The 26,382-nt window shown below is 45.4% G+C and overlaps 2 long non-coding RNA genes across 3 annotated transcripts; one reads left to right on the top strand and one right to left on the bottom strand.

Moving 5' to 3' along the window:
• Positions 1-488: 488 nt before the first annotated feature.
• LOC135973020 (uncharacterized) lies at positions 489-22,630 on the top strand. The gene is made up of 4 exons (XR_010589702.1): positions 489-709; positions 8,396-8,437; positions 13,373-13,547; positions 22,057-22,630. It is a non-coding gene; the product is annotated as an uncharacterized LOC135973020 (long non-coding RNA).
• LOC135973021 (uncharacterized) lies at positions 6,172-26,336 on the bottom strand. 2 transcript variants are annotated; one of them, XR_010589704.1, is made up of 2 exons: positions 26,201-26,336; positions 6,172-8,128 (listed from the first exon to the last, which is right to left on the bottom strand). It is a non-coding gene; the product is annotated as an uncharacterized LOC135973021 (long non-coding RNA). The 2 variants fall into 2 exon arrangements; XR_010589703.1 differs by lacking the exon at positions 26,201-26,336 and adding an exon at positions 24,432-25,455.
• Positions 26,337-26,382: the final 46 nt, after the last annotated feature.

Raw genomic sequence — 26,382 nt, 5'->3', positions numbered from 1 at the left:
AGAATGGACACTAAGCACCACTGAAGACTTGGGGGTGATGGACAGAATACTGCAAACAGGTTTTGCTTGTAACAGTATTCTGCCTAGGCGTGTGAAAGTTCTGTGGATCTAGGCCAATGCTATTCTTGCACCCCAAGACCACTTTCTTTGATTTATATTTCACAGGAGATAGGGTGGGAGTGTACAGGGAGACTTTGGCAAACCAGTAAAGTGCCTAAACCACTATGGCTTATTATTAAAAGTTAACTTATTGTTAAATAGTCAGCGAGCTGTAAATTGGCCATTCAGCAATCTCAGCTTGACCAAGGCAGGGGGGTGGGGGGTTTGGGTGCCACGGAAAGGGCAGCTTGACCCCGCATCCTTCCTGATAAGAATTGTGTTGAAGTTGCTGATACATGCATTTTAAAAGAGCAGGAATGTCTATTGGGGTCTCAGAGCTGCAGACTCTGGAAAAACCCACATCTGGTTAATCAATAATCAGAAGGAACCTATTGCTTGAAACTGCTTACTTAACAAGGTTTCTTTAAGGGACCTGTCATTCTATTACTAATGTATAAATAAGGGGGAAAAGCTTGAGATAGTTGGACTCGTTTGGGGACTCATTTGGGGACTTTCCCTCTGGATACATCTTGCGGTCCCCACCGGCAGATGGAAGATTTGGTCACCAGAAGCCTGCCGCTGTGTCACTCGAAAGCCACACTCAGCTTTGGTAATTATCAAGGGTTGGGGGTTTGTGTAAGTGCTTGAGACTAGTAAAGTTTAGCTTTAAGTAAAAGCACTCTTGTGTTGTCCTGTTTGTGCCAGCCATCTATCGGTCGGACGGCTGTGTCTCCCCTGATTTATTTCCTGACACCTCCTCGCACAGAGTAAAGTTACCAAGAGCTTTGGGTTGAAAGAACCACGGGTAACAGGAGAGGATGGGAGAAATCAGCCTAAACTGATTTTTTCAAGTTTGTATTGAATACAAATCCCTCATGGCTTCAGCTGGGCTTGGATTTCTATCCAACTGTTTACATATGTCAGATACCATAGGAGCATATTGTATAGTACTACACTTAGGAAGGAAAATTAAATGCACAAACACAAAATGAGGAGTAACTGCCTAGGTGTAGTAGTTGCTGAAGGAGATCTGGGGATTATAGTGGATCATAAATTGAGCATGAGCAATCATGTGATGCTGTTGTGGAAAAAGCAAATGTCCTTCTCAGATGTATTAACAGGAGTGTTGTATGCTTCCTGGTGTGCTCGTCTAATCGCCCTGGTGTCTGGCTGCGCGTAATCAGCGGCCAGGTGATTTGCCTCAGCCTCCCACCCTGCCATAAAGGTCTCCCCCTTACTCTCACAGAGATTGTGGAGCACACAGCAAGCAGCAATAACAATGGGAATGTTGGTTTGGCTGAGGTCTGAGTGAGTCAGTAATGTGCGCCAGCGACCCTTTAAATGTCCAAATGCACATTCTACCACCATTCTGCACTTGCTCAGCCTGTAGTTGAACAGCTCCTGACTACTGTCCAGGCTGCCTGTGTATGGCTTCATGAGCCATGGCATTAAGGGGTAGGCTGGGTCCCCAAGGATAACTATAGGCATTTCAACATCCCCAACGGTTATTTTCTGGTCTGGGAAATAAATCCCTTGCTGCAGCTGTTTAAACAGAGTAGTGTTCCTGAAGACGTGAGCGTCATGAAACGTTCCTTGTGATCCACCAGTGCTTGCAGCACCATTGAAAAGTACCCCTTGTGGTTTATGTACTGGCTGCCCTGGTGCTCCGGTGCCAAGATAGGGATATGGGTTCCATCTATCACCCCACCACAGTTAGGGAATCCCATTGCAGCAAAGCCATCCATTATGACCTGCACATTTCCCAGAGTCACTACCTTTGGCAGCAGCAGCTCAGTGATTGCTCTGGCTGCTTGCATCACAGCAGCCCCCACAGTAGATTTGTGCACTCCAAATTGATTCCCAACTGACCGGTAGCTGTCTGGCGTTGCAAGCTTCCACAGGGCTATCGCCACTCGCTTCTCAACTGTGAGGGCTGCTCTCATCTTGGTATTCTGGTGCTTCAGGGCAGGGGAAAGCAAGTCACAAAGTTCCATGAAAGTGCCCTTATGCATGTGAAAGTTTCGCAGCCACTGGGAATTGTCCCACACCTGCAACACTATGCAGTCCCATCAGTCTGTGCTTGTTTCCCAGGCCCAGAATCGGCGTTCCACTGCTATAACCTGCCCCATTAACAGCATGATCTCCAAAGCGCCGGGGCCCGTGGTTTGAGAGAATTCAGTGTCCATGTCCTCATCACTCTCGTCGCTGCGCTGCAGTTGCAGCCTCCTCCTTGCCTGGTTTTCCAGGTTCTGGTTCAGCATAAACTGCACGGTAATGCGCGAGGTGTTTACAATGTTCATGACTGCTGTCTTGAGCTGAGCGGGCTCCATGCTATGGTATGGCGTCTGCACAGTTCACCCAGGAAAAAAGGCGCAAAACAGTTGTCTGCCATTGCTTTCACAGAGGGAGGGATGAGGCTGTACTCAGAACCACCAGTGACAATGTTTTTAGCCCCATCAGGCATTGGGATCTCAACCCAGAATTCCAATGGGCGGGGGAGACTGCGGGAACTATGGGGTACCTATGGGATACCTACCCACAGTGCAATGCTCCGGAAGTCAATGCTAGCCTCAGTACATGGACGCACACCGCCAAATTAATGTGCTTAGTGTGGCCGCATGCACTCGACTTTATACAATTGGTTGCCCAAAATCGAATTCTGTAAATTTGGAGTAATCCCATAGTGTAGACATACCCTAATATGTAAAAGATTGTAATAAAGAGGACAGTAACCACTTGTTCTCCATGTTGACTGAAGGTAAGACAAGAACTAATCAGCTTAGTTTACAGCACGGAATATTTAAATTAGATATTGGGAAAAACTTTCTCATTCTAAGGATAGTTAACCCCTGGAGCAGGTTGCCTAGGGAGGCTGTGGAATCACTGGAGGCCTTTAAGAACAGGTTAGAGAAACACCCTTCAGGAATGGTCTATGTATATTTAATCCTGCCTCAGTGCAGGGGGATGCACTAGATGACCTCCTGAGGTCCTTCCAACCCTACATTTCTTTGATTGCAACTGTATATCATACTTTGTCATATTAGCCTGTACCATATTGTAAAACATTTACTCCGGAGGGTTCTGTGTGGGGCAATCTGGGTGAGGGCGGCTCAGTGGGTGATCCAGGTATGGGGGCATCTAAATGCACAGGAACTTGTTGAGGGGTTCTGGGTGCAACAGTCATGGGACTCTGCTGGGGGGTCCAGGTGAAGGTGGTTGGGGCTCAGCGGGGAGGGTGTCTGCGCATTGGGGGGGATAGAGCTCGACAGGGGAGGTCTGGGTGTTTGTCCAGATGCTGAGGGAGTAGGTCTCAGTGGGGTGGGGATCCGGGTGGCTCGTCAGGATGGTCCAGGTGCAGGGGGAGTGGGGCTCATCAGGGGAGTTCTGCGTGCAGGGAGAGGTGAGGCTCAGTGGGAGGGTCTGGGTATAAGGGTATCTGGATGCATGCGGGTTGGGTGGATGGGGGAGCAGCTCTCTGTACAGGGATCCCTCCCCCTGCAGCTGAGGAGCTATGTGTGCAGGAAGTGGGGTGAGTGGGGGGAATTTGTAGAGCTTCCTGCAGATGGAGGAGAAATCTGGGGGTGGGTCTGACCTGGCCCCAGATGCTATGCAGGGGAAGAGGAAGTTCTGTCCTCCCCAGCCCAGCTGGGACTAGCAGCTGAGTCCAGCACAGGGTAGGAGCCATCAGCCAAGTCTTCTCCAGTCCCGTCCCCTGCCCCACAATGATTTACCTCTCTGCCGGCTGCCCTGAGCACCCAAAACGTACTGCTGGGGAGGGTTGCATGACCGCTCTTGTGGCTTCCCTTTGCTTCCCCATCAGAAAGTTATTTTTCTGCAAAGAAATCTGAGGGGGACATAAATTCTGCGCATGCGCAGTGGCACAGAATTCCCCCCGGAGCTAACATTGACCTTTAGAAGAACAGTGTCTGCTTAATTACCTACATTAACTTACAGTATTGCACTTGTTTATCCCAACATTAATTGTCAGTTATGCCATTCATTTAAATGTTACCTGTTCATTTGCCGGTAAACAGGTCTTTCCTCTATAACAAGGAGTAGTTCTTTTTTCATTTAAAAGTTTTGAAGTATTGCATCTTGTATGTTAACCCTTTTTTTAGGCTATAAAACAACTAAGCTGCCAGCAACCAGTCTGGTAATAGTAATCTCAAGGGACTGCAAGATATCTATGTATCTCATTGGACACAAGAATAATAGACTTCTCAGAATAATTCGGACAATACTCACAATTGGCCAGAAACTCAGCTGGTATAAATTGGTGTAACTCCATTGAAATGAATGGGGCTAAGCTAATTTACACCAGTTGAGGACCTGGCCCAACTAAATCTATGCAGAAACCTCCATCTGTTTCTAATGGCTGAACTATGTTGCTTTATGAATCCCACAGTATGATTAATGCTTTGAAAATGTGAGATTCCCCAAATCCCCCAAAATGTTCATCAGTTTGTGATTTTCTAAGAAGTTTGAGCAGAGCTGGGAATAGCTGATGTTCCCACAGTGCCACTGCAAGCATGGGCGCCAGCTTCATCCGGGCTCGGGGGGTGCTCAATTCCCTGCTCCGTCCCCAGCCCCGCCCCCACCTGCCCCCTTCCCCCAAGCCTCCACCCCCCATCCTGCCTCCACTCCGGGCCCTGCCCCCACCCCTTCTCCCAAGTCCCCACCCCTGCTCCTCCTCTTCCCGCCCCTGCCCTGCCTCTTTCCCACCCAGTTCCGTCTCCTCCCCTGAGCATGCCCCATCCCAGCTCCCCCCTCCCTCCCAGAACCTCCTGCATGCCACAAAACAGCTGATTGCAGTGGGCGGGAGGTGCTGGGAGGGTGGGGAAGGAGTTGATTGGTGGGGCCGCTGATGGGCAGGAGGCGCTGGGGAGGAGGGAGGAGCTGGCTGTCAATGGGTGTTAAGCACCCACTAATTTTTTTCCATGGGTGCTCCAGGGCTGGAGCACCCATGGAGTCAGCGCCTATGACTGCAAGACCATGCTGCGTTATAGCCAGGGAACATTGTGGCAAGTTAGCACCGCAAGACGTACCGCCCAAGGGAGTCAGAATGACAGTACCCTGCGCCTTCTGATTGGCTAAGCACACTATTTAACCCTGGAGGGTAGCCTAGAAAGTTGACTGGGTAAGCATGCAGACTTTACCTTATCTCCTGGTCCTAGCCCGATTCTGACCCCGACTCTTGCCTGGTACTATCGCTGATCTCCAATCTCTAACTCCGGCCTGATTCTGACCCTGATTCCTGCCTCCTGATTCCAGCTTGGTGCTATCTCTGATCTCCGACCCCAACTCTTGTTTGCTGAACCTGGCTCTTATAATTCCTCTGACTCCAGCTCAGCGACTACTGTCACTGACGTGCAGATTCCTGCCCAGCTGTTACCGCTAGGCCAGGCCACCAACACCCTGGACCCTTACAGTAGTAGACCTTGATTTTTAGAGAACCATGTCTTTGCAAATTCCCCAAGCAGAGAATTGCGTGTTAGGCTGTGATGGCTTGTCAAGTCACATGTGTCACATTGCAAAACTGACACACTATTGGTTTTCTGAACTCACCCAGCCAGGAAGGCAAATGATAACACAGGCAAAAAGTGTGTGTTTCGGAAGACTCTTCTTCTACAGAAAGAAAGAGGAAATGGTTTCACAGCTTCCGGACGATCTGGTCTAGGTGTCATCACCACTTCCATTTTGACACAATCAAGATATTCACAGTAATAAACAAATTTTTTTAAGTGTCAGGTTTATTTTTAAAATATAGTGAAAGTCATTGAATAATTCATAAATGTGTTTGTCACGTTATCAACGTAGCTCTCTAGCTGGATGAAATATATAAAGAAAATATATGTGCAATAACTTATTTACAAAATATCAAACTCTTCAAATAAACTATATGATAAATATAATTTGAACAGCTCTCTGAATCTGCCACATTTGCTGGCGAAAATAAAACCTGAAATCATCCCAAGAAGTGAAGTTATCCCTACTGTCTTGGCCAGATTTCAACTTTATTTTTTATATTCCTTCTATACCCTTTCAGTTTTGGCATATATTATTCTTCACTTCTGCTTCTCAAAAAAAAATCTGCTGTCTGTTGCTGCTGGCACAAAATGGCTGCCACTTTTCAAATCACTTAAATTTTTCAAAAGAAATCACTAAATGTGTGTTCCTCAGTTTTTTTGGGTTCCTGTCTGGAGACCATGAAAAATGATTTGAAGAAGTGCAGACCACTCACAGCTGCAACTAAAGTCAACGGGAGCTGGGCTTTAAACATATAAAGTGCTACATAATGCTACGGATCCTGAAAAACCAGGTCCCAGGCGTCTCAAATTTTGCACCCAAAATTAGTGGATACTTTTGACTTAATCTCTTTGCCTTAGTTCCCCATCTGTAAAATGGGGATAATCCTCTCATTTCACAGGAGTGTTGTGAAAATAACTTCATTAATGATTATGAAGCACTCAGATAGAACAATGATGAGTGCCATACAAAAACCCACGAGGACATTAATAATTCTGTATCCAGAGCAGGGTTTGAATAGTGTGCAATAAATACATTGAACAATGAGGAGAAAATATTGAATAGCTGCAGTTAGTGAGCACCATCTATCCTATGTGCTGAATGAGGCAGAAGTCCAGTGGGGGGGAACCATGTGATTGAGTAACCAAAGACTGTATCTTTACATATACACCTCTACCCCAATATAACGCTGTCCTCGGGAGCCAAAAAATCTTACCACGTTATAGGTGAAACCGCATTATATTGAACTTGCTTTGATCCGCCGGAGCGCGCAGCCCCCCCCCCCACACGCACCCCCGGAGCGCTGCTTTACCGTGTTATATCTGAATTCGTGTTATATCAGATCACGTTCTATCGGGGTAGAGGTGTACATATCCACAAGAAGGCTGAAATAAGGTTGAACAGGCAAACTTCCTTCTGCCTTTCCTAACTTTTGAGTGCTTGACTTTGCAATTAATAGTGTTCTTTAAACATAGTTAAATGTAGTTGTGTATGCAATATAGATAAAGGCTGAAATATTCAAAGTCACTTAAAGGAATTAGGCACATGAATTTCATTGGGAGTTGAGCATCTAACTCCCTTAGGTGCCTTAAATCTTAGCCTAATATAATAACAATACATTGCACTTACAAAGTGTTTTAAATAGGTTCATGTATTAGGTTTCACAACACCCCTGAATGGTAGAGATATATTATTACCCTCAACTGACAGATGGGTAAATTGAGGCCTGGGAGCTTTAGTGACTTGGATAATGTCATATAGAAAATCATTGGCACAGTCATATATAGGACTCCTGACTCCAGGTGCCAGGCAAGTAAGAACAACTCTGGATAATACCTCACTCTTAATAAAATATCAGAACATGTTTGTGACCCCACGTAGTACCCAACACATTGTTTGCTTTACAGTAACCTCTCCTGCAGCAAGGGATATCAGCAAGTTAGAGCAGAGTCTTTAGAGTTTAAAGAATTTAGGGGTTGCAAGTTCCATAAAATTGATTAATGTGACAAAAATTCGCATGTATGCACCATACTAAGGCACATAGGACACAATCACATACTTTTCTGTGGGATTCATCCTCTGTAATGTAGGGTGACCAGATAGCAACTGTGAAAAAACGGGACAGGGGGTGGGGGGGTAATAGGTGCCTATATAAGAAAAAGTCCCCCAAAATGGGACTGCCCCTATAAAAATGGGACAGCTGGTCACCCTACTGTAATGTCACAGGGAATTGTAACTTTACCCCCCTTCAATGAAAGTGCATTTGGGGGTTATAAACGTTTAAGTGCTGTATTTATGTGGCTGAAATGAGATCCCAAACTGAGAGAAGGAGGGAATGCCATCCTCCATGTTAACATAAATATTTTCTCCTATGTTAAAGTTCTTCCACCATCCATCTTTAAAACATTTTCCATTGTTGTTACATCCTCTTGGCATTGTAGCAGCCATGGTTGCTGTTACCATTCTGTGCTGAAAGATCTGGCCTTCTCCGATAGGAAGGACCCTGTGTAGAAGAGAGAATTCAGCACAGCACCAGTAAGTGCAAGTGACAGTACTAGTGACAACATGGAATAGTTTTTTAATCAACAGGGAGAGTACCTTAAAACTACTATATATAAATATTCACACTGACTGTCTGGTTAGGTTTTGGATTGCCGCTGCTGCTGAATTGTAATAAGGGACAAATTCTGTCTTCAGATTTGCACTGTATAGGTGATATTTTTCTTGTGATTCAAATGAGGCACTTAAATCTGTCTCCTTGATTGTTTAGTATCTACTACAGTGATGGGCAGTCTAGAAATACCATTGACAGGTAAGACAGATCTTAATATTTCTTTTCCGTTAAACATTTGCCACATGACTCAACTGAAAATTATGCTATATTCCATGTTACAAAAAGTTTACATTTATTCAACCTACCACAACTCTCCAATCTATTAATAGCCTGTAGTGTTAACAAGTGGATTTTAGTCAATCATCAATTGCTTGTCAGTTACACCACTCACACGTAGATGTTCAAAATGCTATTACAAAGAAAGTATTGCAAATGACTACCTACAGTAGCTATTCTGAATTACTAATAGTGTGTGGCAGATGAGAAAGCAGAAGGTAACCTTTTAAGGTCAAAAGGATGATAACAGTTCTTGATCTCTGTAGAAAAAGTATCTGGAGGAAGAAAGACCCACCCCCATCAAGACTTATCATATATTTCAGCTGTTAAGAAAATGAAGAGCACTACATGAAATAAATTATACTACCCTCTAACCATTGAGAGCTCTGCCAAAAAAAATCTAACAAAACAAAAAACGCCACAGAGAAACCATAACAGGGAAGAAAAACTGGAGTAGCTCTAAATCACCAGACTATAAGATGACATTTTGGCCTGGCCCTAGACTGTGGAATTTACATCCTTGTGTAGGGAGTGACCTAGGGCGAGCCCAGAACTCTGCCACCCATTAGAATGGTGCAGCCTGTTCCCTGCAGTTTGACCAGTCCTTTTTGTAAGCTAGAGAGAGGAGGGGAATGGGCCATGCCCATGCCTTTTCTTCCTGTTCCACCAGCCCCCATGGATGCACTGAAAGAATGAACTCCGTGCTCCCCTAAATCCGGGGCTGTACTTTGTGAGAGGCCCTAGTGGGGGCCATGCAATGGGGGAAGGGAGAGAGACTTGGCATTCTCCCCCTCCCTCTCTGTGGTCATATAAGGGCCTGTTGCAATCTAAGCTTTAAGGCTAGGAATGCACTAAAGGGCAAGGCCATCTTTCTGCACAAATGAGAATCATTAATCAATAAAACACTCTTGACTGTCTGAGGGTGCTTTGTGCTGCACCAAGAGCTTTCAATCTCAACTGGTATGTACGCAATAATTACGTTAAACACACCCTTGAGTATCTCAGTGAGATTATGCATCATGATAAGTATTACATTAAGCAATACTCATCTAACCAGTTTTCAGGGGTGATGTCAGTCAATCTGAATACTTGCTTCATTACAGCCACGTTATAACCTCACCATTTTGTTACATTTGTTTCACATTCTGGCTCCTATGATTGGCACTTGCTAAGCCTAGGCAATGGCTTGCTCCCAGCCACTTACTCAAATTGTTTGGCTGAGTGGCCCCTTTAGTGTATCTATTGCCAGCAAACATTCATATTTTTGTATTATACTACTAAAATCCAACAGTTTCTGTATTATCAGGATGCCATGGTGACAGCTTTAAAAGGCAATTTAGACAAATGAAATGTTCCTGAAGAACACTTAAGTTTTTATTTGAAGTCCTTAAATAAAATGTTGATCATTTTTATCATAAATGATTCAGAGTGTTTACAGCTGTAAGCTGCTTTAAGTCTGGGCTATTTACTCCTGGGGGAATTCTGCGCCACTGCACATGCACATGCACAAAATTTATGTCCCCCACAGATTTCTTTGCTTCCCTGCAGAAAAATGACTTTCGGAAGCAAAGGGAAGCCGCAAGAGCGGTCATACGACCCTCCCCAGCGGTATGTTTTGGGTGCCCGGGGCAGCTGGCAGAGAAGTAAATCACTGTGGGGTAGGAGATGGGTCTGGAGAAGACCCAGCTGATGGCTCCTGCCCTGCGTCGGGCTCACCTGCTAGTTCCGGCTGGGCTGATGAGGATGGGACTTCCTCTGCCCCTGCATGGCATCTGGGGCCAGGTCAGACCCACCCCCAGATTTCTCCCTTGGCTGTAGGAAGTTCTGAAAACTCTCCCGCCCCCTCTGCGCTTCCTGCCCCCATCGCTCCTCAGATGCAGAGGTAGATATCACTGTACAGGGAGCTGCTCCCACATCCACCCAACCCACATGCATCCAGACACTCTCATATCCATACCCTCCCACCGAGCCTCACCCCCCCCGCACACAGAACCCCCCTGATGAGCTCCACTCTGCCTGCACCTGGACCACTCTGACAAGCCACCCACACCTGGATCCCCACCCTACTGAGCCCCAACCAACTGCACATGGATCCCCACCCCGCTGAGCCCAACTCCCTCAGCATCTGGAACCCCCCCCACTGAGCCCTCCACATCCAGACCCCCCTGCCGAGCTATATCCCCTCCCATACCCGGACCCCCCACCATTAAGCCCCAATCACCTTCACCTGGACCCCTCTGCAGCGTCTCATTACCATTGCACCCAGAACCCTCCAACAAGCCCCTATGCATCCAGATCCCCCCCACACCCAGATCCCCTCATTAAGCCGCCCGCACCCAGATTGCCCCACACAGAGCCCTCTCAATCCACACATGGATCCCCCCGACCCTAAGCCCCTCCACACTTGGATCCTGCATTGCTGAGCCTACCTGTCCACACCTGGTGCATGTGGCACAGAGGGGCAGGGCCTTGGGATGTTTCTGGGGCAGGCCCAGTCCTTGCACTCTGTCAGGGTTGAGTGCAGCCTCACCGCTTAGTCTGTGTCCCGGGGGGCAGCTGCACAGTGATCTCCCACCTCTGTTCAGCCAGTGGCCTGTGCTCCCCAGTGCTATGCTAGAGTCTTCACATTTATTTGACAAATAAAATTTGCAGAATTTTGCAGAATTTTAAAATGTGCACAGAATATTTAATTTTTTGGCACAGAATGCCCTCAGAAGTAGCTAATACTCCTGTTGAAGATGATTGCAAATTTCCCACTGATCTCAGTGATGCAGGCTAGAACCCTTAGATTATCCTGAATTGTTAAGGTAGGTTGCTAGATATCCAGGGAGGGATTTTAACACAGATATTCAACAGGAGAAAGATGAAAAGCAGTGCAGACTTGAGGGTAATAATGGACAGCAAATTAGACATGAATTTGCAATCTGATACAGCAGAAAAAGTGTCCAGTGAAATTTTGGGCTCTGTTACAGGAACATCACATCATGGACCAGAAGGTTAGAGTCCTATTTACAACTTGGGTGAGATGGCACTTGCAATAATGCATTCAGTTTGGGGTAATATGCTGAGAAGATATCAGAAAGATATTGACAAACTGGAGAGATTTCAGGAATAGCAACAAATCTGTTCAAGGGGACACAAAACTGATTTATAAGGAAAGGTTAAAAGAGCTAAATATATATAGTTTGGCTGAGTGATGGCTAAGAAGCCAAGTAGCAGTTTACATATGAAGGGAATAAACATGAAGATGGGAGAGGAATTATTAGAAATAATAGGATAAAATTGAGATAAATTTAAGATTAATCTTAGTAAATATAAACAAGTAATATCTATTTATCTAGACTGTATAACAGGATCCCAAGAGAACAGGTGAAACCCCATAGTCTCTGGGCCTGGATAGAGCACTTCAGTCAGAAGCAACCATGCTCTTGGAGTGGTATGGACTAGACGACCTAAGAACCTAATAGTTCTTTCCTAGCTTTCATTTCTATTACTTTATGCAACTACTGCAGGCCAAGCATGGAAAAAAAGTTTTTCGGCCTATTATCTGGCATGTACTTAATACTTCTATCGGGAAAAGCTGTAAAATGATTCCTTAGAGTGCTGAATCACAAAAAGTCCTATAATAAAGCAATTCTCAGTTCAGATTGTCCAAATTTGTTTGTGAAATTTGTCTTCTCTGTTGGGTGGGACTGTAATAAAAAAGGGGGAAAATGCTATTGATTTCAGATTGTGAAACCCTTGTATCTTGCTATTACTCTGTTAAAGCAGAGCTGTATTGAAAAGGAATGTATTGACAACCATTTATTGTGCAACAGAGGAATATTTAACAGTGCAATTACTGTTAGCCTGTGCTGCCACTAACACTGTCTACACTACAGACACAGTGGCACAGTTATAACACTGCAGTTACACTGTAGTGTAGACATTTGCTACAGTGACAGAAGTGGTTTTTCCATTGCTGTAGTTAACCCACCTCTCCAGGAGGCAATCGTTTCCTTAACAAAAAAAATCCCTATTATTTCTAAAATAAAACAATAGTCAAATCACTTTGCAAACAATCCTGAAATTGGTAGCATAGAGGCAGACTGCAACGCCACTGCAGAGTCCAACTGACTCAGCAACAGTTCACCTATAGGCTATCCATTACAGCATCAGCCCCTTAGGATACACCTACACTGCAATAAAAATCCTGTGGCACCGAGTCTCAGAAATTGGGTCAAGTGATTCGGGCTTGTGGGGATCTAGCAGCAGAGCTAAAATAACACTGCAGCCATTTGGGGTCGGGTTGGAGCCCAGGCTCTGAGACCCATCCCCCTTGCAGAGTCTCAGAGCCCAGGCTCCCACGCAAGCCTGAGTGTCTAGAGAGCAATTTTATAGCCCCACAGCCTGAGCCCCATAAGCCCGAGACAATTGACCCGGGCCAGCTGTGGCCATGACGGGGGTGTGTTACTGCAGTGTGGATGTACCCTCCGTGGTTCATTTTCAATACATTGTGTAGGGCTTAGCCATGCTGTTCCCTTCTGAATTTTTAGGTGCTTCTCAGCTAAACTCCTTCCAACACTATGATCAATTTACTCCTTAGTGACCAGTTATAAAAAGAAACCAATTTACACCCCAAACTCTCTTCCAAAAAAACCCACCCAAAAAACGAAGCCTCTATGTTTATACCTAAAAATCCACCCCTATGTTCTGCACAGTATCGCAACCTGCCTGCTTTTTCCCTGATTGCTGAAGCCAAATCAAACATAGCTGAGCATTATCTCCAACTTAAACCTGTTAATACCCTTATTCTGTCCTACTTCTTGCTGCTTTTACCGGTTGAAATCTTCAAGCCTTTGCACTCATCCCACACAGCTGAAGATTAGCCTCCATCCCTCAACCACGGGATGCTATTCGAGGAAGGACTGCTAGGCAGAGATGGCATTCACCTTTCGAGGAGGGGAAAGACCCTATTTAGACACAGGCTGGCTAACCTAGTGAGGAGGGCTTTAAACTAGGTTCAACGGGGACAGGTGAGCAAAGCCCACAGGTAAGTGGGGAACATGGAGACCTGGGAGATGGGTCGGAAACAAGAGGGAGCGTGGGCTATAATGGCAGAGAGAAAGGAAGGTCAGGGCAAAACTGAGAGGCAAGATCAAACCAGTATCTTAGATGCCTACATACAAATGCTAGAAGTATGGGTAATAAGCAGGAAGAACTTGAAGTGCTAATAAATAAATACAACTATGACATTGTTGGCATCACTGAAACTTGGTGGGATAATACACATGATTGGAATGTTGGTGTGGATGGGTACAGCTTGCTCAAGAAGGATAGACAGGGGAAAAAGGGAGGAGGTGTTGCCTTGTATATTAAAAATGTACACACTTGGACTGAGGCGGAGATGGACATAGGAGACGGAAGTGTTGAGAGTCTCTGGGTTAGGCTAAAAGGGGTAAAAAACAAGGGTGATGTCATGCTAGGCATCTACTACAGGCCACCTAACCAGGTGGAAGAGGTGGATGAGGCTTTTTTTAAACAACTAACACAATCGTCCAAAGCCCAAGATTTGGTAGTGATGGGGGACTTCAACTATCCAAATATATGTTGGGAAAATAACACAGCGGGGCACAGACTATCCAACAAATTCTTGGACTGCATTGCAGACAACTTTTTATTTTAGAAGGTTGAAAAAGCTACCTCGGGGAAGCTGTTCTAGACTTGATTTTAACAAATAGGGAGGAACTCGTTGAGAATTTGAAAGTAAAAGGCAGCTTGGGTGAAAGTGATCATGAAATCATAGAGTTTGCAATTCTAAGGAAGGGTAGAAGGGAGTACAGCAAAATAGAGATAATGGATTTCAGGAAGGTGGATTTTGGTAAGCTCAGAGAGCTAATAGGTAAGGTCCCATGGAAATCAAGACCGAGGGGAAAAACAACTGAGGAGAGTTGGCAGTTTTTCAAAGGGGCACTATTAAGGGCCCAAAAGCAAGCTATTCCGCTGGCTAGGAAAGATAGAAAATGTGGCAAAAGACCACCTTGGCTTAACCACGAGATCTTGCATGATCTAAAAAATAAAAAGGAGTCATATAAAAAATGGAAACTAGGACAGATTACAAAAGATGAACACAGGAATGCAGGGGCAAGATTAGAAAGGCAAAGGCACAAAATGAGCTCAAACTAGCTACAGGAATAAAGGGAAACAAGAAGACTTTTTATCAATACGTTAGAAGCAAGAGGAAGACCAAAGACAGGGTAGGCCCACTGCTCAGTGAAGAGGGAGAAACAGTAAAAGGAAACTTGGAAATGGCAGAGATGCTTAATGACTTCTTTGTTTCGGTCTTCAACAAGAAGTCTGAAGGAATGCCTAACATAGTGAATGCTAATGGGAAGGGGGTAGGTTTAGCAGATAAAATAAAAAAAGAACAAGTTAAAAATCACTTAGAAAAGTTAGATGCCTGCAAGTCACCAGGGCCTGATGAAATGCATCCTAGAATATTCAAGGAGCTAATAGAGGAGGTATCGGAGCCTCTAGCTATTATCTTTGGAAAATCATGGGAGACGGGAGAGATTCCAGAAGACTGGAAAGGGGCAAATATAGTGCCCATCTATAAAAAGGGAAATAAAAACAACCCAGGAAACTACACACCAGTTAGTTTAACTTCTGTGCCAGGGAAGATAATGGAGCAAGTAATTAAGGAAATCATCTGCAAACATGTGGAAGGTGGTAAGGTGATAGTGAATAGCCAGCATGGATTTGTAAAGAACAAATCGTGTCAAACCAATCTGATAGCTTTCTTTGATAGGATAACGAGTCTTGTGGATAAGGGAGAAGCTGTGGATGTGGTATACCTAGACTTTAGTAAGGCATTTGATACGGTCTCGCATGATAGTCTTATCGATAAACTAGGCAAATACAATTTAGATGGGGCTACTATAAGGTGGATGCATAACTGGCTGGATAACCGTACTCAGAGAGTTGTTATTAATGGTTCCCAATCCTGCTGGAAAGGCATAACAAGTGGGGTTCCACAGGGGTCTGTTTTGGGACCGACTCTGTTCAATATCTTCATTAACGACTTAGATATTGGCATAGAAAGTACGCTTATTAAGTTTGCAGATGATACCAAACTGGGAGGGATTGCAATTGCTTTGGAGGACAGGGGGTCATAATTCAAAATGATCTGGACAAATTGGAGAAATGATCTGAGGTAAACAGGATGAAGTTTAACAAACACAAATGCAAAGTGCTCCACTTAGGAAGGAAAAATCAGTTTCACACATACAGAATGGGAAGAGACTGTCTAGGAAGGAGTACGGCAGAAAGGGACCTAGGGGTTATAGTGGACCACAAGCTAAATATGAGTCAACAGTGTGACTGTTGCAAAAAAAGCAAACATGATTCTGGGATATATTAACAGGTGTGTTGTGAGCAAAACACGAGAAGTCATTCTTCCGCTCTACTCTGCTCTGGTTAGGCCTCAACTGGAGTATTGTGTCCAGTTCTGGGCACCGCATTTCAAGAAAGATGTGGAGAAATTGGAGAGGGTCCAGAGAAGAGCAACAAGAATGATTAAAGGTCTTGAGAACATGATGTATGAAGGAAGGCTGAAAGAACTGGGTTTATTTAGTTTGGAAAAGAGAAGACTGAGAGGGGACATGATAGCAGTTTTCAGGTATCTAAAAGGGTGTCATAAGGAGGAGGGAGAAAACTTGTTCACCTTAGCCTCTAAGGATAGAACCAGAAGCAATGGGCTTAAACTGCAGCAAGGGAGGTTTAGGTTGATCATTAGGAAAAAGTTCCTAACTGTCAGGGTGGTTAAACACTGGAATAAATTGCCTAGGGAGGTTGTGGAATCTCCATCTCTGGAGATATTTAAGAGTAGGTTAGATAAATGTCTATCAGGGATGATCTAGACAGTATTTGGTCCTGCCATGCGGGCAGGGGACTGGACTCGATGACCTCTCGAGGTCCCTTCCAGTCCTAGAATCTATGACTCTATAAATTGTTATTATCATCACTCCAATTCGGCTAAATGACAATGCTTGTTTTCCCCTTTCTGTGTGGCCAGGTGTGGTTAGTCACAAAGCTAACCCTGTGCCTGGTGAGTTTTGAAAGCCTCCAAACAGATGGGCCCAAAGCCCTCTAAACCAGTAAGCAACATTTTATATGTAACCAGATTTCAACATTCTCACAAAGGGCCAGCCATTTTAGTTATTACAATCCAAAGGGTATTATCTCAGAACAGTATACTCTGTGCCATTTACTGCATTTACTAAAGAACTTTTAAAGCTTATCTTTATCTAATTTGACAAACCATTAACTATATACTATGTATATTACAAGGCTAGTAACCAAAACAATAGCTGTCTGTGATGGGATGTCCACCCAATACAAGGCCTGACCAGGTTAAAATGGGCCAATTAACCTTATAGGCTGCACCTGGTGGAGGGCCAGGACTTGATAAAGTCTAATTGAAGATGAAGCCCAGCTGGACAGGGATGGCTTGGCTCCTATAAAGCCAGGAATTTGAGAGCAGGAAGGGGCTGCTAGAGTTGACGATGATGACATACTTCAGGGCCTGGATAGGACTAATGAAGTGCTTTTGTTTAGTGAACTAGCTGGCCATTGTGCTTAAACAAAAATCTTTTTTTAATAAATAGGCACAAAAATGGACTATCTGTACTCTGTAAGGTGGAAGAAACAACAGATGACCTTTTATGGGTCTGTAAGGGTTTTGATAAAGAAAGGAAAAAGCTTTCTGAGGAATTCAAATGTCTTAAGGCAGTGGTCCCCAAACTTTTTACTTTGTGCCCCCCCCTTACCCTGGTCTGTTCCCCACCCTCCCGGGGGTGGAAGCGGGGCTGTGGCTGCGGAAGAAGGAGGACATGGATGGGGTAAGGGGGCCAAGGCTGGGGCCAGGAACGGAGTTGGATGTGCTCCCTCCCTGCCCCCCCCATGGGGGCTGGCCCAGGTCCCCACAGGTGGGGACTTCTGTCTTAAGGTAACATGTTACATTGTTATTTAGTAAAAACATTGTGGAAATGGAGTATTATTAAAAAGGAACTGTTATATTACCTGAAAGACACAGAACAGAGAGCATAGGTGTTGACTCCATGTGTGCTCCAGTGCTGGAGCACCCACGGAAAAAAAATTAGCGGGTGCTTCGCACCCACTGGCAGCCAGCTCCCCCTCCCACCCAGTGCCTCCCATCCAGCGGCGGCCCTGCTGCTCAACTCCTCCCCCTCCTTCCCAGAGCCTCGCCATGATCAGCTGTTTCGCAGCATGCAGGAGACGCTGGGAGTGAGGGGGAAAAGCTGGGATGAGCCGTGCTCAGGGAATGGGGTGTAACTGGGCAGGGGATGGGGTCGGGGCTTGGGAGGAGGAGTGGTGTGGGGGCAGTGCCTGAGGTGGGGTGGGGACTTGGGGGAAGGGGTGGGGTGGAGCCTGGGGCAGAGCCGGTGTTTGAGCAGCCCCAGGGGGCAAGAGGAAGCCGGCACCTGTGGCAGCGTGAGAGAATATAAACCATATAGTACTGTGGAACTATAGTTGGTGGTGCTATATAGACTATTCAAGTCTGCTTTGCCATTTAAAAAAAACAAAACATGAGGCGGCTTCAGGGCATTCTGCAATCACTCCCTAGAGAGAAAGGGAGTTGGTTAAGGACAAGGAGGAGTTCTAAGGGGAAGATAAGACCTGGAACCCTACCCTGGTCTACACAATCTGGCAAGAAGCTGAGAAGGGTGGGGTAGCCACTGGGAGTGGAGGAGGCTCGGGCTGGCAAATCCAGAGGTGGGCTAGAAGCTAGGGAAGTGAGGTAGAAAAGAGCCCAGGGAAACAGCCACAGGGTCTAAGATTGAGTGGACCTAACTTGCAAGGCATAAGGTCCCTGGACTGGACCCTGGAGTAGTGAGCAATCACACGTTCCCCTACCAGTAATTCGGAAAGTAGCACTGGACCTGGACCAGAAGATTGCATGATATGGCATATGGACAGCTTGTCCAATGGGATTTTGACACCCCAGAAATGATGAAATACCGACCTGGCTGGCAGGTTGAGTCATGAGGAGGGAGCACCCCGAGTTTCATCAAGAGAGAGGCCATGGTATGAGCAACTGATGGAAAAGGGTGCCATACTAGCTAATCCCTAAACCCAGCCACAGGGACGCACTCCAGTGGTGAGTGTACCCCATTACACTTTCACAAGAAATTTCTGGGTTGACATTAGCTTTTCCAGGGCCTGCTACACATTGTTGCATGGCTTCTGTACATACAATGCACTGCATGCAGTCAGTACGTGCTAAAACTTTTTAAATTCCCATGTGTGCAATGTGCACACTAGGCAAAGGTTTATATTATTAAAAATATTTGACTTTCAGTAGACGGAATCCTTTGCCCTGATTCTGCACAGTACAGAATTCTCAGTTCCATAGTGTCAGACCACAATCTGTCATTCTACCCATCCTTCTTATCAGCAAAATAGTCTTCTCCCCAGATCACTGAAATATTGTAATAAGTCTCTAGCTGGGTGGTGTTCTTATCAGCCTCTAGTAGAATGCAGAGACAGTTGGGATAAACCTGTGAGACAGGTCCTAGATGTGGTATGGCAACTTACAATGTGTGCTCTATAGGCTTGCTGTGCTTCTCCCTTCTAGCATGCCAACACCTATAGGCGCACACTCCGTGGGTGTTCCAGGGCTGGAGCACCCATGGAAAAAAAAATAGTGCGTGCTCAGTACCCACCAGCCACAGCTGTTCGGCAGTGCCCCCAATCAGCTGATCAGGGATGCTGCCAAACAGCTGATAGGCAACTTGGGGAGGGGTTTGGGGGAGGGCAGAGACCAGCGGGCAGGCGAGGGGCTTGGGGAGGGGATGGAGTGGGGGCAGGAAGAGGCAGAGCAAGGGTGGGACTTTGGGGGAGGGGTTGAAGTGAGGCTGGGGCCTCAGGGGAGGAGCAGAGCAGGGGTGGGAACAGGCAGTCCGAAGACAAGGCCTTGGGGGAAGGGGTGGAGTAAGGATGGGGCCTCGGGGCAGAGCGGGAATGGAGCACCCCTGGGGAAAAGTAAAAGTCTGCGCCTATGCCAATATCAACATTTTTTGGACACAGATCTGTCTAAACCACAGTTTGATTCAGTGCAAAATCTACAGTGTTGGAAGGATCATTAATGGCTCTTCTTCTATTGGGATGAGTAGATGTTGGTATTAACTAGCTCTTGTTCTAGTTTCCTATGAAGCCTCAGCAGCAGATACTACTGTTCTTAGAACAGACTGCATAGGACTTATCTTGAAAATCCTTTGCCATTCTGGATAGCTTTCAAACCACTAATTCAAATCATGAGGGGTCAGAGTTATTTTTGGTGTAACTCTATTTGAATGCATTTACACCACATTTGAATATGGGCCAGAAGTCCTGTCATTTCTGAAGATTCAGTCAAGAATGCTCCAAGTGTCTGCAAACCCAACAGTATATGCTCAAACTGCTAGAGCAGTGTTTCCCAAACTTGGGACACCAATTGTTTAGGGAAACCCCTTGGCAGGCTGGGCCAGTTTGTTTACCTGCCACGTTTGCAGGTCCGGCCGATCGCGGCTCCCACTGGCCGCAGTTCACCGCTCCAGGCCAACGGGAGCTTCTGGAAGCGGCGCAGGCTGAGGGACGTACTGGCCGCCACTTCCAGCAGCTCCCATTGGCCTGGAGCAGCGAACCGCAGCCAGTGGGAGCCGCAATCGGCCAGACCTGCAGACATGGCAGGTAAACAAACCAACCTGGCCTGCCAGGGGCTTTCCCTGAACAAGCAGCGTCCCAAGTTTGGGAAACACTGTGCTAAAGGAATTAAGAGTAAGTAATCGGCTAGGCTATAGGCATACATTGTGAAGAAAAGTTTCTATCTTTTCTCTTTAAAAAGAATGGGAAACTAAATTTAAATTACAACTTTGCAACCTCTGCATATTGAATAAAATAATTGAGTAGAAAGAAGAGGAGTAGCATTTCAAAAATCCATTCAGAAACCAACTATAAGCAAAGATTGGCAATGATAAGAAAAAACTATGCTTACAGGTCGTGCCTTTCTTCCCTCATGTTAGATAATCTTGGCAGTGCAGTCTCAGTGTGGCAAGGCTAAACATAAAAGTCTGGGAGATGCTGTTGCAGGTCTGGAAAGAGGTGCAGACTTTAAGCCCTTGTTTGCACTAGCAACATTTGTTGACAAAGGGTGCACTGGGTGCAGCTCAACTGGCAGTAAACATGATTTAACTGCAAGTGTTGACAAGTGATCAGTGTCTTCATCAACTTGGACAGCATTCAGATATCCATCCCAAACACATTTACAATTACAACACTTTGGTAGACCAGGTCAGAACAACAGATGCAAACCTTGAAGCTCTATTTCCACTGCTATGATGACCAGTACCCACCACATCACACCTTTCAAGATTCATGGGTCCTACACATGTCTATCACAACATGTTTACCCCAACTACAACTATGGGGGTAAAACTAGACAATCGCTATGCTCTCAAGTGAACACACAGAACGATAATACAAAAACACTGTCACCCATGGATGAACACTTTCACAAATGATCTCTCCACATCTGACCTGTCAGCCCTCGCCCTCAAAGGAAATCTGCACAACACCTTCAAGATGAGTCTATGAGCTTAAATTCATAACTCTGCTTGACACCAAAAGTCATGGACTCAATAGAGATGCTGGTTTTATGTCTCATTGCAACAATCTGTAATGCACTAACTCTCCTTTGTCTTAGGACCACAAGAGATCCTAACTGTCCACTTCATTTTGAATGAGCATGTGTTTAACTCCTTATGCTTAACAATCTGTTCCACCTTGTAATTAGCTGTGATGGTCTGGGTAGGTCTACACTGCAATAAAAGACCCACTGCGTGGCCATGACTTGGTCCATTGTCTCAGGCTGCTAGGACTAAAAATTGCCATGTAGACAGTTGGGCTGGAGCCTGGACTCTGAAACCAGGTCAGGGGGATAGGTATCAAATCTACATAGTGATTTTTAGCCCCACAAGCCTGAAGTAATTGACCTGGGCTCTGAGACTTTATGTCACAGATTTTTTATTGCAGTGTAAATGTACCCTCTGATTACCTTTCCCAGATTTGAAGAAGAGCTCTGTGGAGCTAAAAAGCTTATCTCATTCACCAACAGAAGTTGGTCCAATAAATGATATTACCTCACCCACCTTATCTCTCTTCTTTATCCTGGCAATAATCTTTTAGCCACGTTCTGCTAGTTTGTCCTCTTGTTGCTCAGGTTTTCATTGGAGAAATTTATTTAAGAATATGGTCACATTCAAGCACATGCTTTTAGGAAACTTTTTTAGCTTCACAAACAAACTATGATTAAATAAAATAATTTAGAAATCTTGGTTGAATGAGAGCCACTAACACTCCTTGTTTCATCTTCACCAGATTCTTGTTCGCCACTCCATAAAAGCCATGTTTAAGTTGTGAGAGCTTTGGCAGCTTTTTGGGGGGAAGGGGGGAGGGAGGGGCTTTTTCACCATTTGCTGAAATAATCTTCGTTGATGTTTTAGGAGACATTCCAGGCTACAGAAACAATCTCACTTTTCAAAGTAAAAAACTTGACCATGTTCAAATGAGCAAACAAGTTCTGTTTGTTTTTCTTCTATGGAATTTCAAGACAGCTGAGAAGATGATTTTGGCGGCGGTGTATGCAAACAAAGCTAATGTTTTCCCAGTCTTCAGAATGAAAAACACTTGAAGCTGGACTCAGCCAGTTTGATTAATTATGCTGGCACAAATCAAAGGGCGTGACGTATAAAATATTGATTTGGAGTAATGGTGAAGGATCTGGAAAGCTGCTTTTATTTCCTATTAATTTCAACTAATAAAGCTGTACTAGCAAGCTTTGCAGAAACAGATAATAAAAATGAAATATGGAAGTCAGTTTGTCAAGGTAGACCTGAAGAAGAAGAAAGGCTTGCAAATTAAAGCCCCAGATACAAATGTCCTTGAACTTTTGAGAGAATGTTCAAAAACCTAGCTCTGGATATAAATGTTGAGGTTTGTGCCTATCTCACTTCAGGAACAAGAATGAATGGATTTGTTCAATGTTAATGATGATTTGTTAACAAGAAGATATTTAAAAGTGTGAGTGTATTGCAATAAACACATTTAAAAGGATCTTTGTGGTAGTTTGCCTAAATAATTAACTCTGTTACTGAGTCATCTAGCTATGTGTGCTCCCATGAACTTAAGCCACAGAATCCTACAGCACCAAAAATAAGGTACCACATACTTCAGTGAAGAGGAACCTCAACTTGCATCAATAACGTCCTCCAATACTGCCATTCACCGCATTTTTATTGGATTCACACAAACAGCTCTTGGCTCAGTGAGGTGCACAGCAAAGAGCTCTAACAACCTCTTTCTTTATGCTCCTGTCATTTCCCATTGCATAACAGAATTGCACTGAGCAGTCTGAGTCTGTGTTGTGTGGGGAAAACAGAAAAGAGTCCTTAAAAGTGACCTTCCAAGTGTAAAGGTGAGGGAAATTCAAGGGGCAGTGTAGGAAGACTGCACCTATTGTGTGGTGAGAAAAATTCATTTTCCAGGACTATCAACATGGCACCCTTTGAAGATGATCCTGTCATCAAATGTTTCCAGAAAGGAGGTTTCAGAATTGTGATGTATGAATTATGTTATTGCGTCTTAAGAGGAAACAGTTGCTGCTGTTCATGCAATAACAACGATAAAGCCTCATGTACACATTTTGAGAAATTTCCAAGAGGTTGATTTGTGACCCACTGACAGGAACTCACTCACAGGCTTGCAGCATGAATGGGAGGTAGGAGGGGAACCATGGGCAAAAAGAGGAAACATTCACTTGAAGATGAAGCTAAAAGAAAAAATAGCTAGGCTACTGCTTAGCTAACACCTTAAAATGATAATATTTCTTTCTCATGTGGCTCAGTAGCTGTGAAGCTACTGACTTCCCCCTCCTGTATATAATCTGGAACTATTGACATGGGCAGCAGGTGAAGCTTCCCCTGGGGGAGGCTAGCTCCCTGTCCCACCTTTTCTGCTCATGGCCCCGCCCACACTCCAGCCCCGCTCTGACCCAGGCCCTGCTCCGCCCCAGGCCTCGCCCCCTCCCCCGCTCCGCTCGGCCCCTCCCCCCCCCGCTGCTCGCTGCATCCCTCCTCACCTCCACCTCCCCTCCCACGCGAGGCCGCCCGCTGCATCCCTCCTCCCACCCCCGTCCCCACAAGGCCCTCCTGCCCACCATGTGCCTCCCCTCCTCAGCGCAGGAGACCTGGGATATCAAAGGCAGTGATATCCCAGGATGGACAGGGGTACTCTGGATTAAGGATTTAATGTTAAGAACTCTCAAATAGTTTAAAACTGCAACTACTTCAGATTATGGTTGTCAAGGCTGCTTCCCCACTTTGAACTTTAGGGTACAAATGTGGGGGCCTGCATGAAGACTTCTAAGCTTAACTACCAGCTTAGATCTGGTCCGCTGCCACCATTCCCAAATGGATTCCCTTCCCTGGGAAGCCTTGAGAAACTCTTCACCAATTCCCTGGTGAATACAGATCCAAACCCCTTGGATCTTAAAGCAGGGAGAAATGAACCATTCCCCCTCCTTCTCCCACCAACTCCTGCTGAATACAGTTCCAACCCCCTTGGGATCTAAAAACAAGGAAAAATCAATCAGGTTCTTAAAAAGAAGGCTTTTAATTAAAGAAAAAGGTAAAAGTCATCTCTGTAAAATCAGTATGGAAAATAACTTTACAGGGTAATCAAACTTAAAGAGCTCAGAGGACCTCCCTCTAGCCTCAGGTTCAAAGTACAGCAAACAAAGATAAACACTCTAGTAAAAGGTACATTTACAAGTTGAGAAAACAAAGGAAAACTAACACGCCTTGCCTGGCTATTTACTTACAAGTTTGAAATAGGAGAGACTTGTTTAGAAAGAGGTGGAGAACCTGGATTGATGTCTGGTCCCTCTCAGTCCCGAGAGCGAACGAACCCCAAACAAAGAGCACAAACAAAAGTCTTTCCCCCCCCGCAGATTTGAAAGTATCTTGTCCCCTTATTGGTCCTTTGGGTCAGGTGTCAGCCAGGTTACCTGAGCTTCTTAACCCTTTACAGGTAAAAGGATTTTGGAGTCTCTGGCCAGGAGGGATTTTATGGCACTGTACACAGGACAGCTGTTACCCTTCCCTTTATAGTTATGACAATGGTAAAATAAAGATCTTTGTAATCTAACTCCAGACACACTTTTATTTGGGTACACAGTTGTACTGTGGAGTGTATCTATATGTATTGTTCAGGAACACTTGTTACTGTTATATAGTTCACGTGAACTCAGTTGCAGCTCTTATACAAGGATAAATAGGGTCTTCAGTAACAAATATTTATATATATTACAGATTTTGAAATAAAAGTATACACTTGCAGTGGCAAGTTAGATTGTTTTCATATTGCAGTGATCAAAAGTCAGTGTACATAAATACTAATACTTAGCACTTATGTTGCACCCTCTATCGGGGATCTCAAAGTACTATACAAACACTGATCCTCACAACACATGAAAGAGATAATATTTATTTTTCAACACCCAGCACGCACAGAACTGTGTGCTGCACTAGAGCTGTATTCTTATACAGAACAAGGTCATAGCCTGACCTGACCTTTGCTGAATGAGTACATACAAACTGGAAAGCCTTTAGAGAGAGAGACACACTGGTTGGTTCTCTCTTTTTGACTTTTGTTTTCTTCAGACGCTCCCCTTTGTTCACAGAACCCTCTGTCTCTGTCACTTCCTCTAGTTCAGTGGTTCTCAAACTTTTGTACTTGTGACCCCTTTCACATAGCAAGCCTCTGGGTGCAAGCCCTCCTTATAAATTAAAAACACATTTTTATATATTTAACACCATTATAAATGCTGGAGGCAAAGCGGGGTTTGGGGTGGAGGCTGACAGTTCGCGACCCCCCCATGTAATAACCTCGCAATCCTCCCAGGGATCCTGACCCCCAGTTTGAGAATCCCTGCCCTAGTTCATCCTTTCTCTTAGTTTACAGAGCCTCTTCTTTATTGTTAATATTGCATTCTTTTTGCCATTTTTCTCTTTGCTGTATGCCTGTCTCATGCTATCTACCTACCCCTTCTCTCTTGTCTCAGGAGTCAGGACCCTGCCTCTTCTCCAATCTGTAGGCGTTATATCTAGGTGAGTGTCATTGTTCCTCTTAAATAGGAACTGACATCAGATCAGACCAGTGGTCTAGCTAGTTCAGGGGTGGGCAAATTTTTTGGCCTGGGGTTGCAAAACTGTATGGAGGGCCGGGTAGGGAAGGCTGTGCCTCCCCAAACAGCCTTATTCCCCACCCCCTATCCACCCCCTCCCACTTCTCTCCCCCTGACTGCCCCCCTCAGAACGCCTGACCAATCCAATCCCCCCTGACCGCCCCCTCCTGGGACCCCCCACCCCTAACTGCCCCCCTGGGACCCTACCCCCTATCCAACCCCCCCTGCTCCCAGTCCCCTGACTGCCCTGACCCCATCCATACCCCCGCCCCAACAGGCCCCCTGCAACCCAACTCCCATTCAACCGCCCCCTGCTCCCTGTCCCCTGACTGCCCCCCGGGACTCCCCCGCCCCTTATACAACCCCCCTGGCCCCGGCCCCGGCCCTGGCCCCGGCCCACTTACCATGTTGAGCAGAGCATGCAGAGCAGCATGTCTGGCTGCTGTGCCAGCCGGAGCTAGAGACAGACGCAAGGGCGCCAGGAGGCTGCAACATGCCCCTATTAAAATATCTAAAAATAAGACAATGGGGACAAAATAGCTGTAATAAAGAATGAGAAGGACAATTTAAGAAAACAAGCACTCAT

The sequence above is a fragment of the Chrysemys picta genome, chromosome 8 (assembly GCF_011386835.1).
Source record: "Chrysemys picta bellii isolate R12L10 chromosome 8, ASM1138683v2, whole genome shotgun sequence".
NCBI lineage: Eukaryota > Metazoa > Chordata > Testudines > Emydidae > Chrysemys > Chrysemys picta.
Note: the sequence above shows the minus strand (reverse complement) of the source record. Positions and strands in the feature narration are given on the sequence as shown.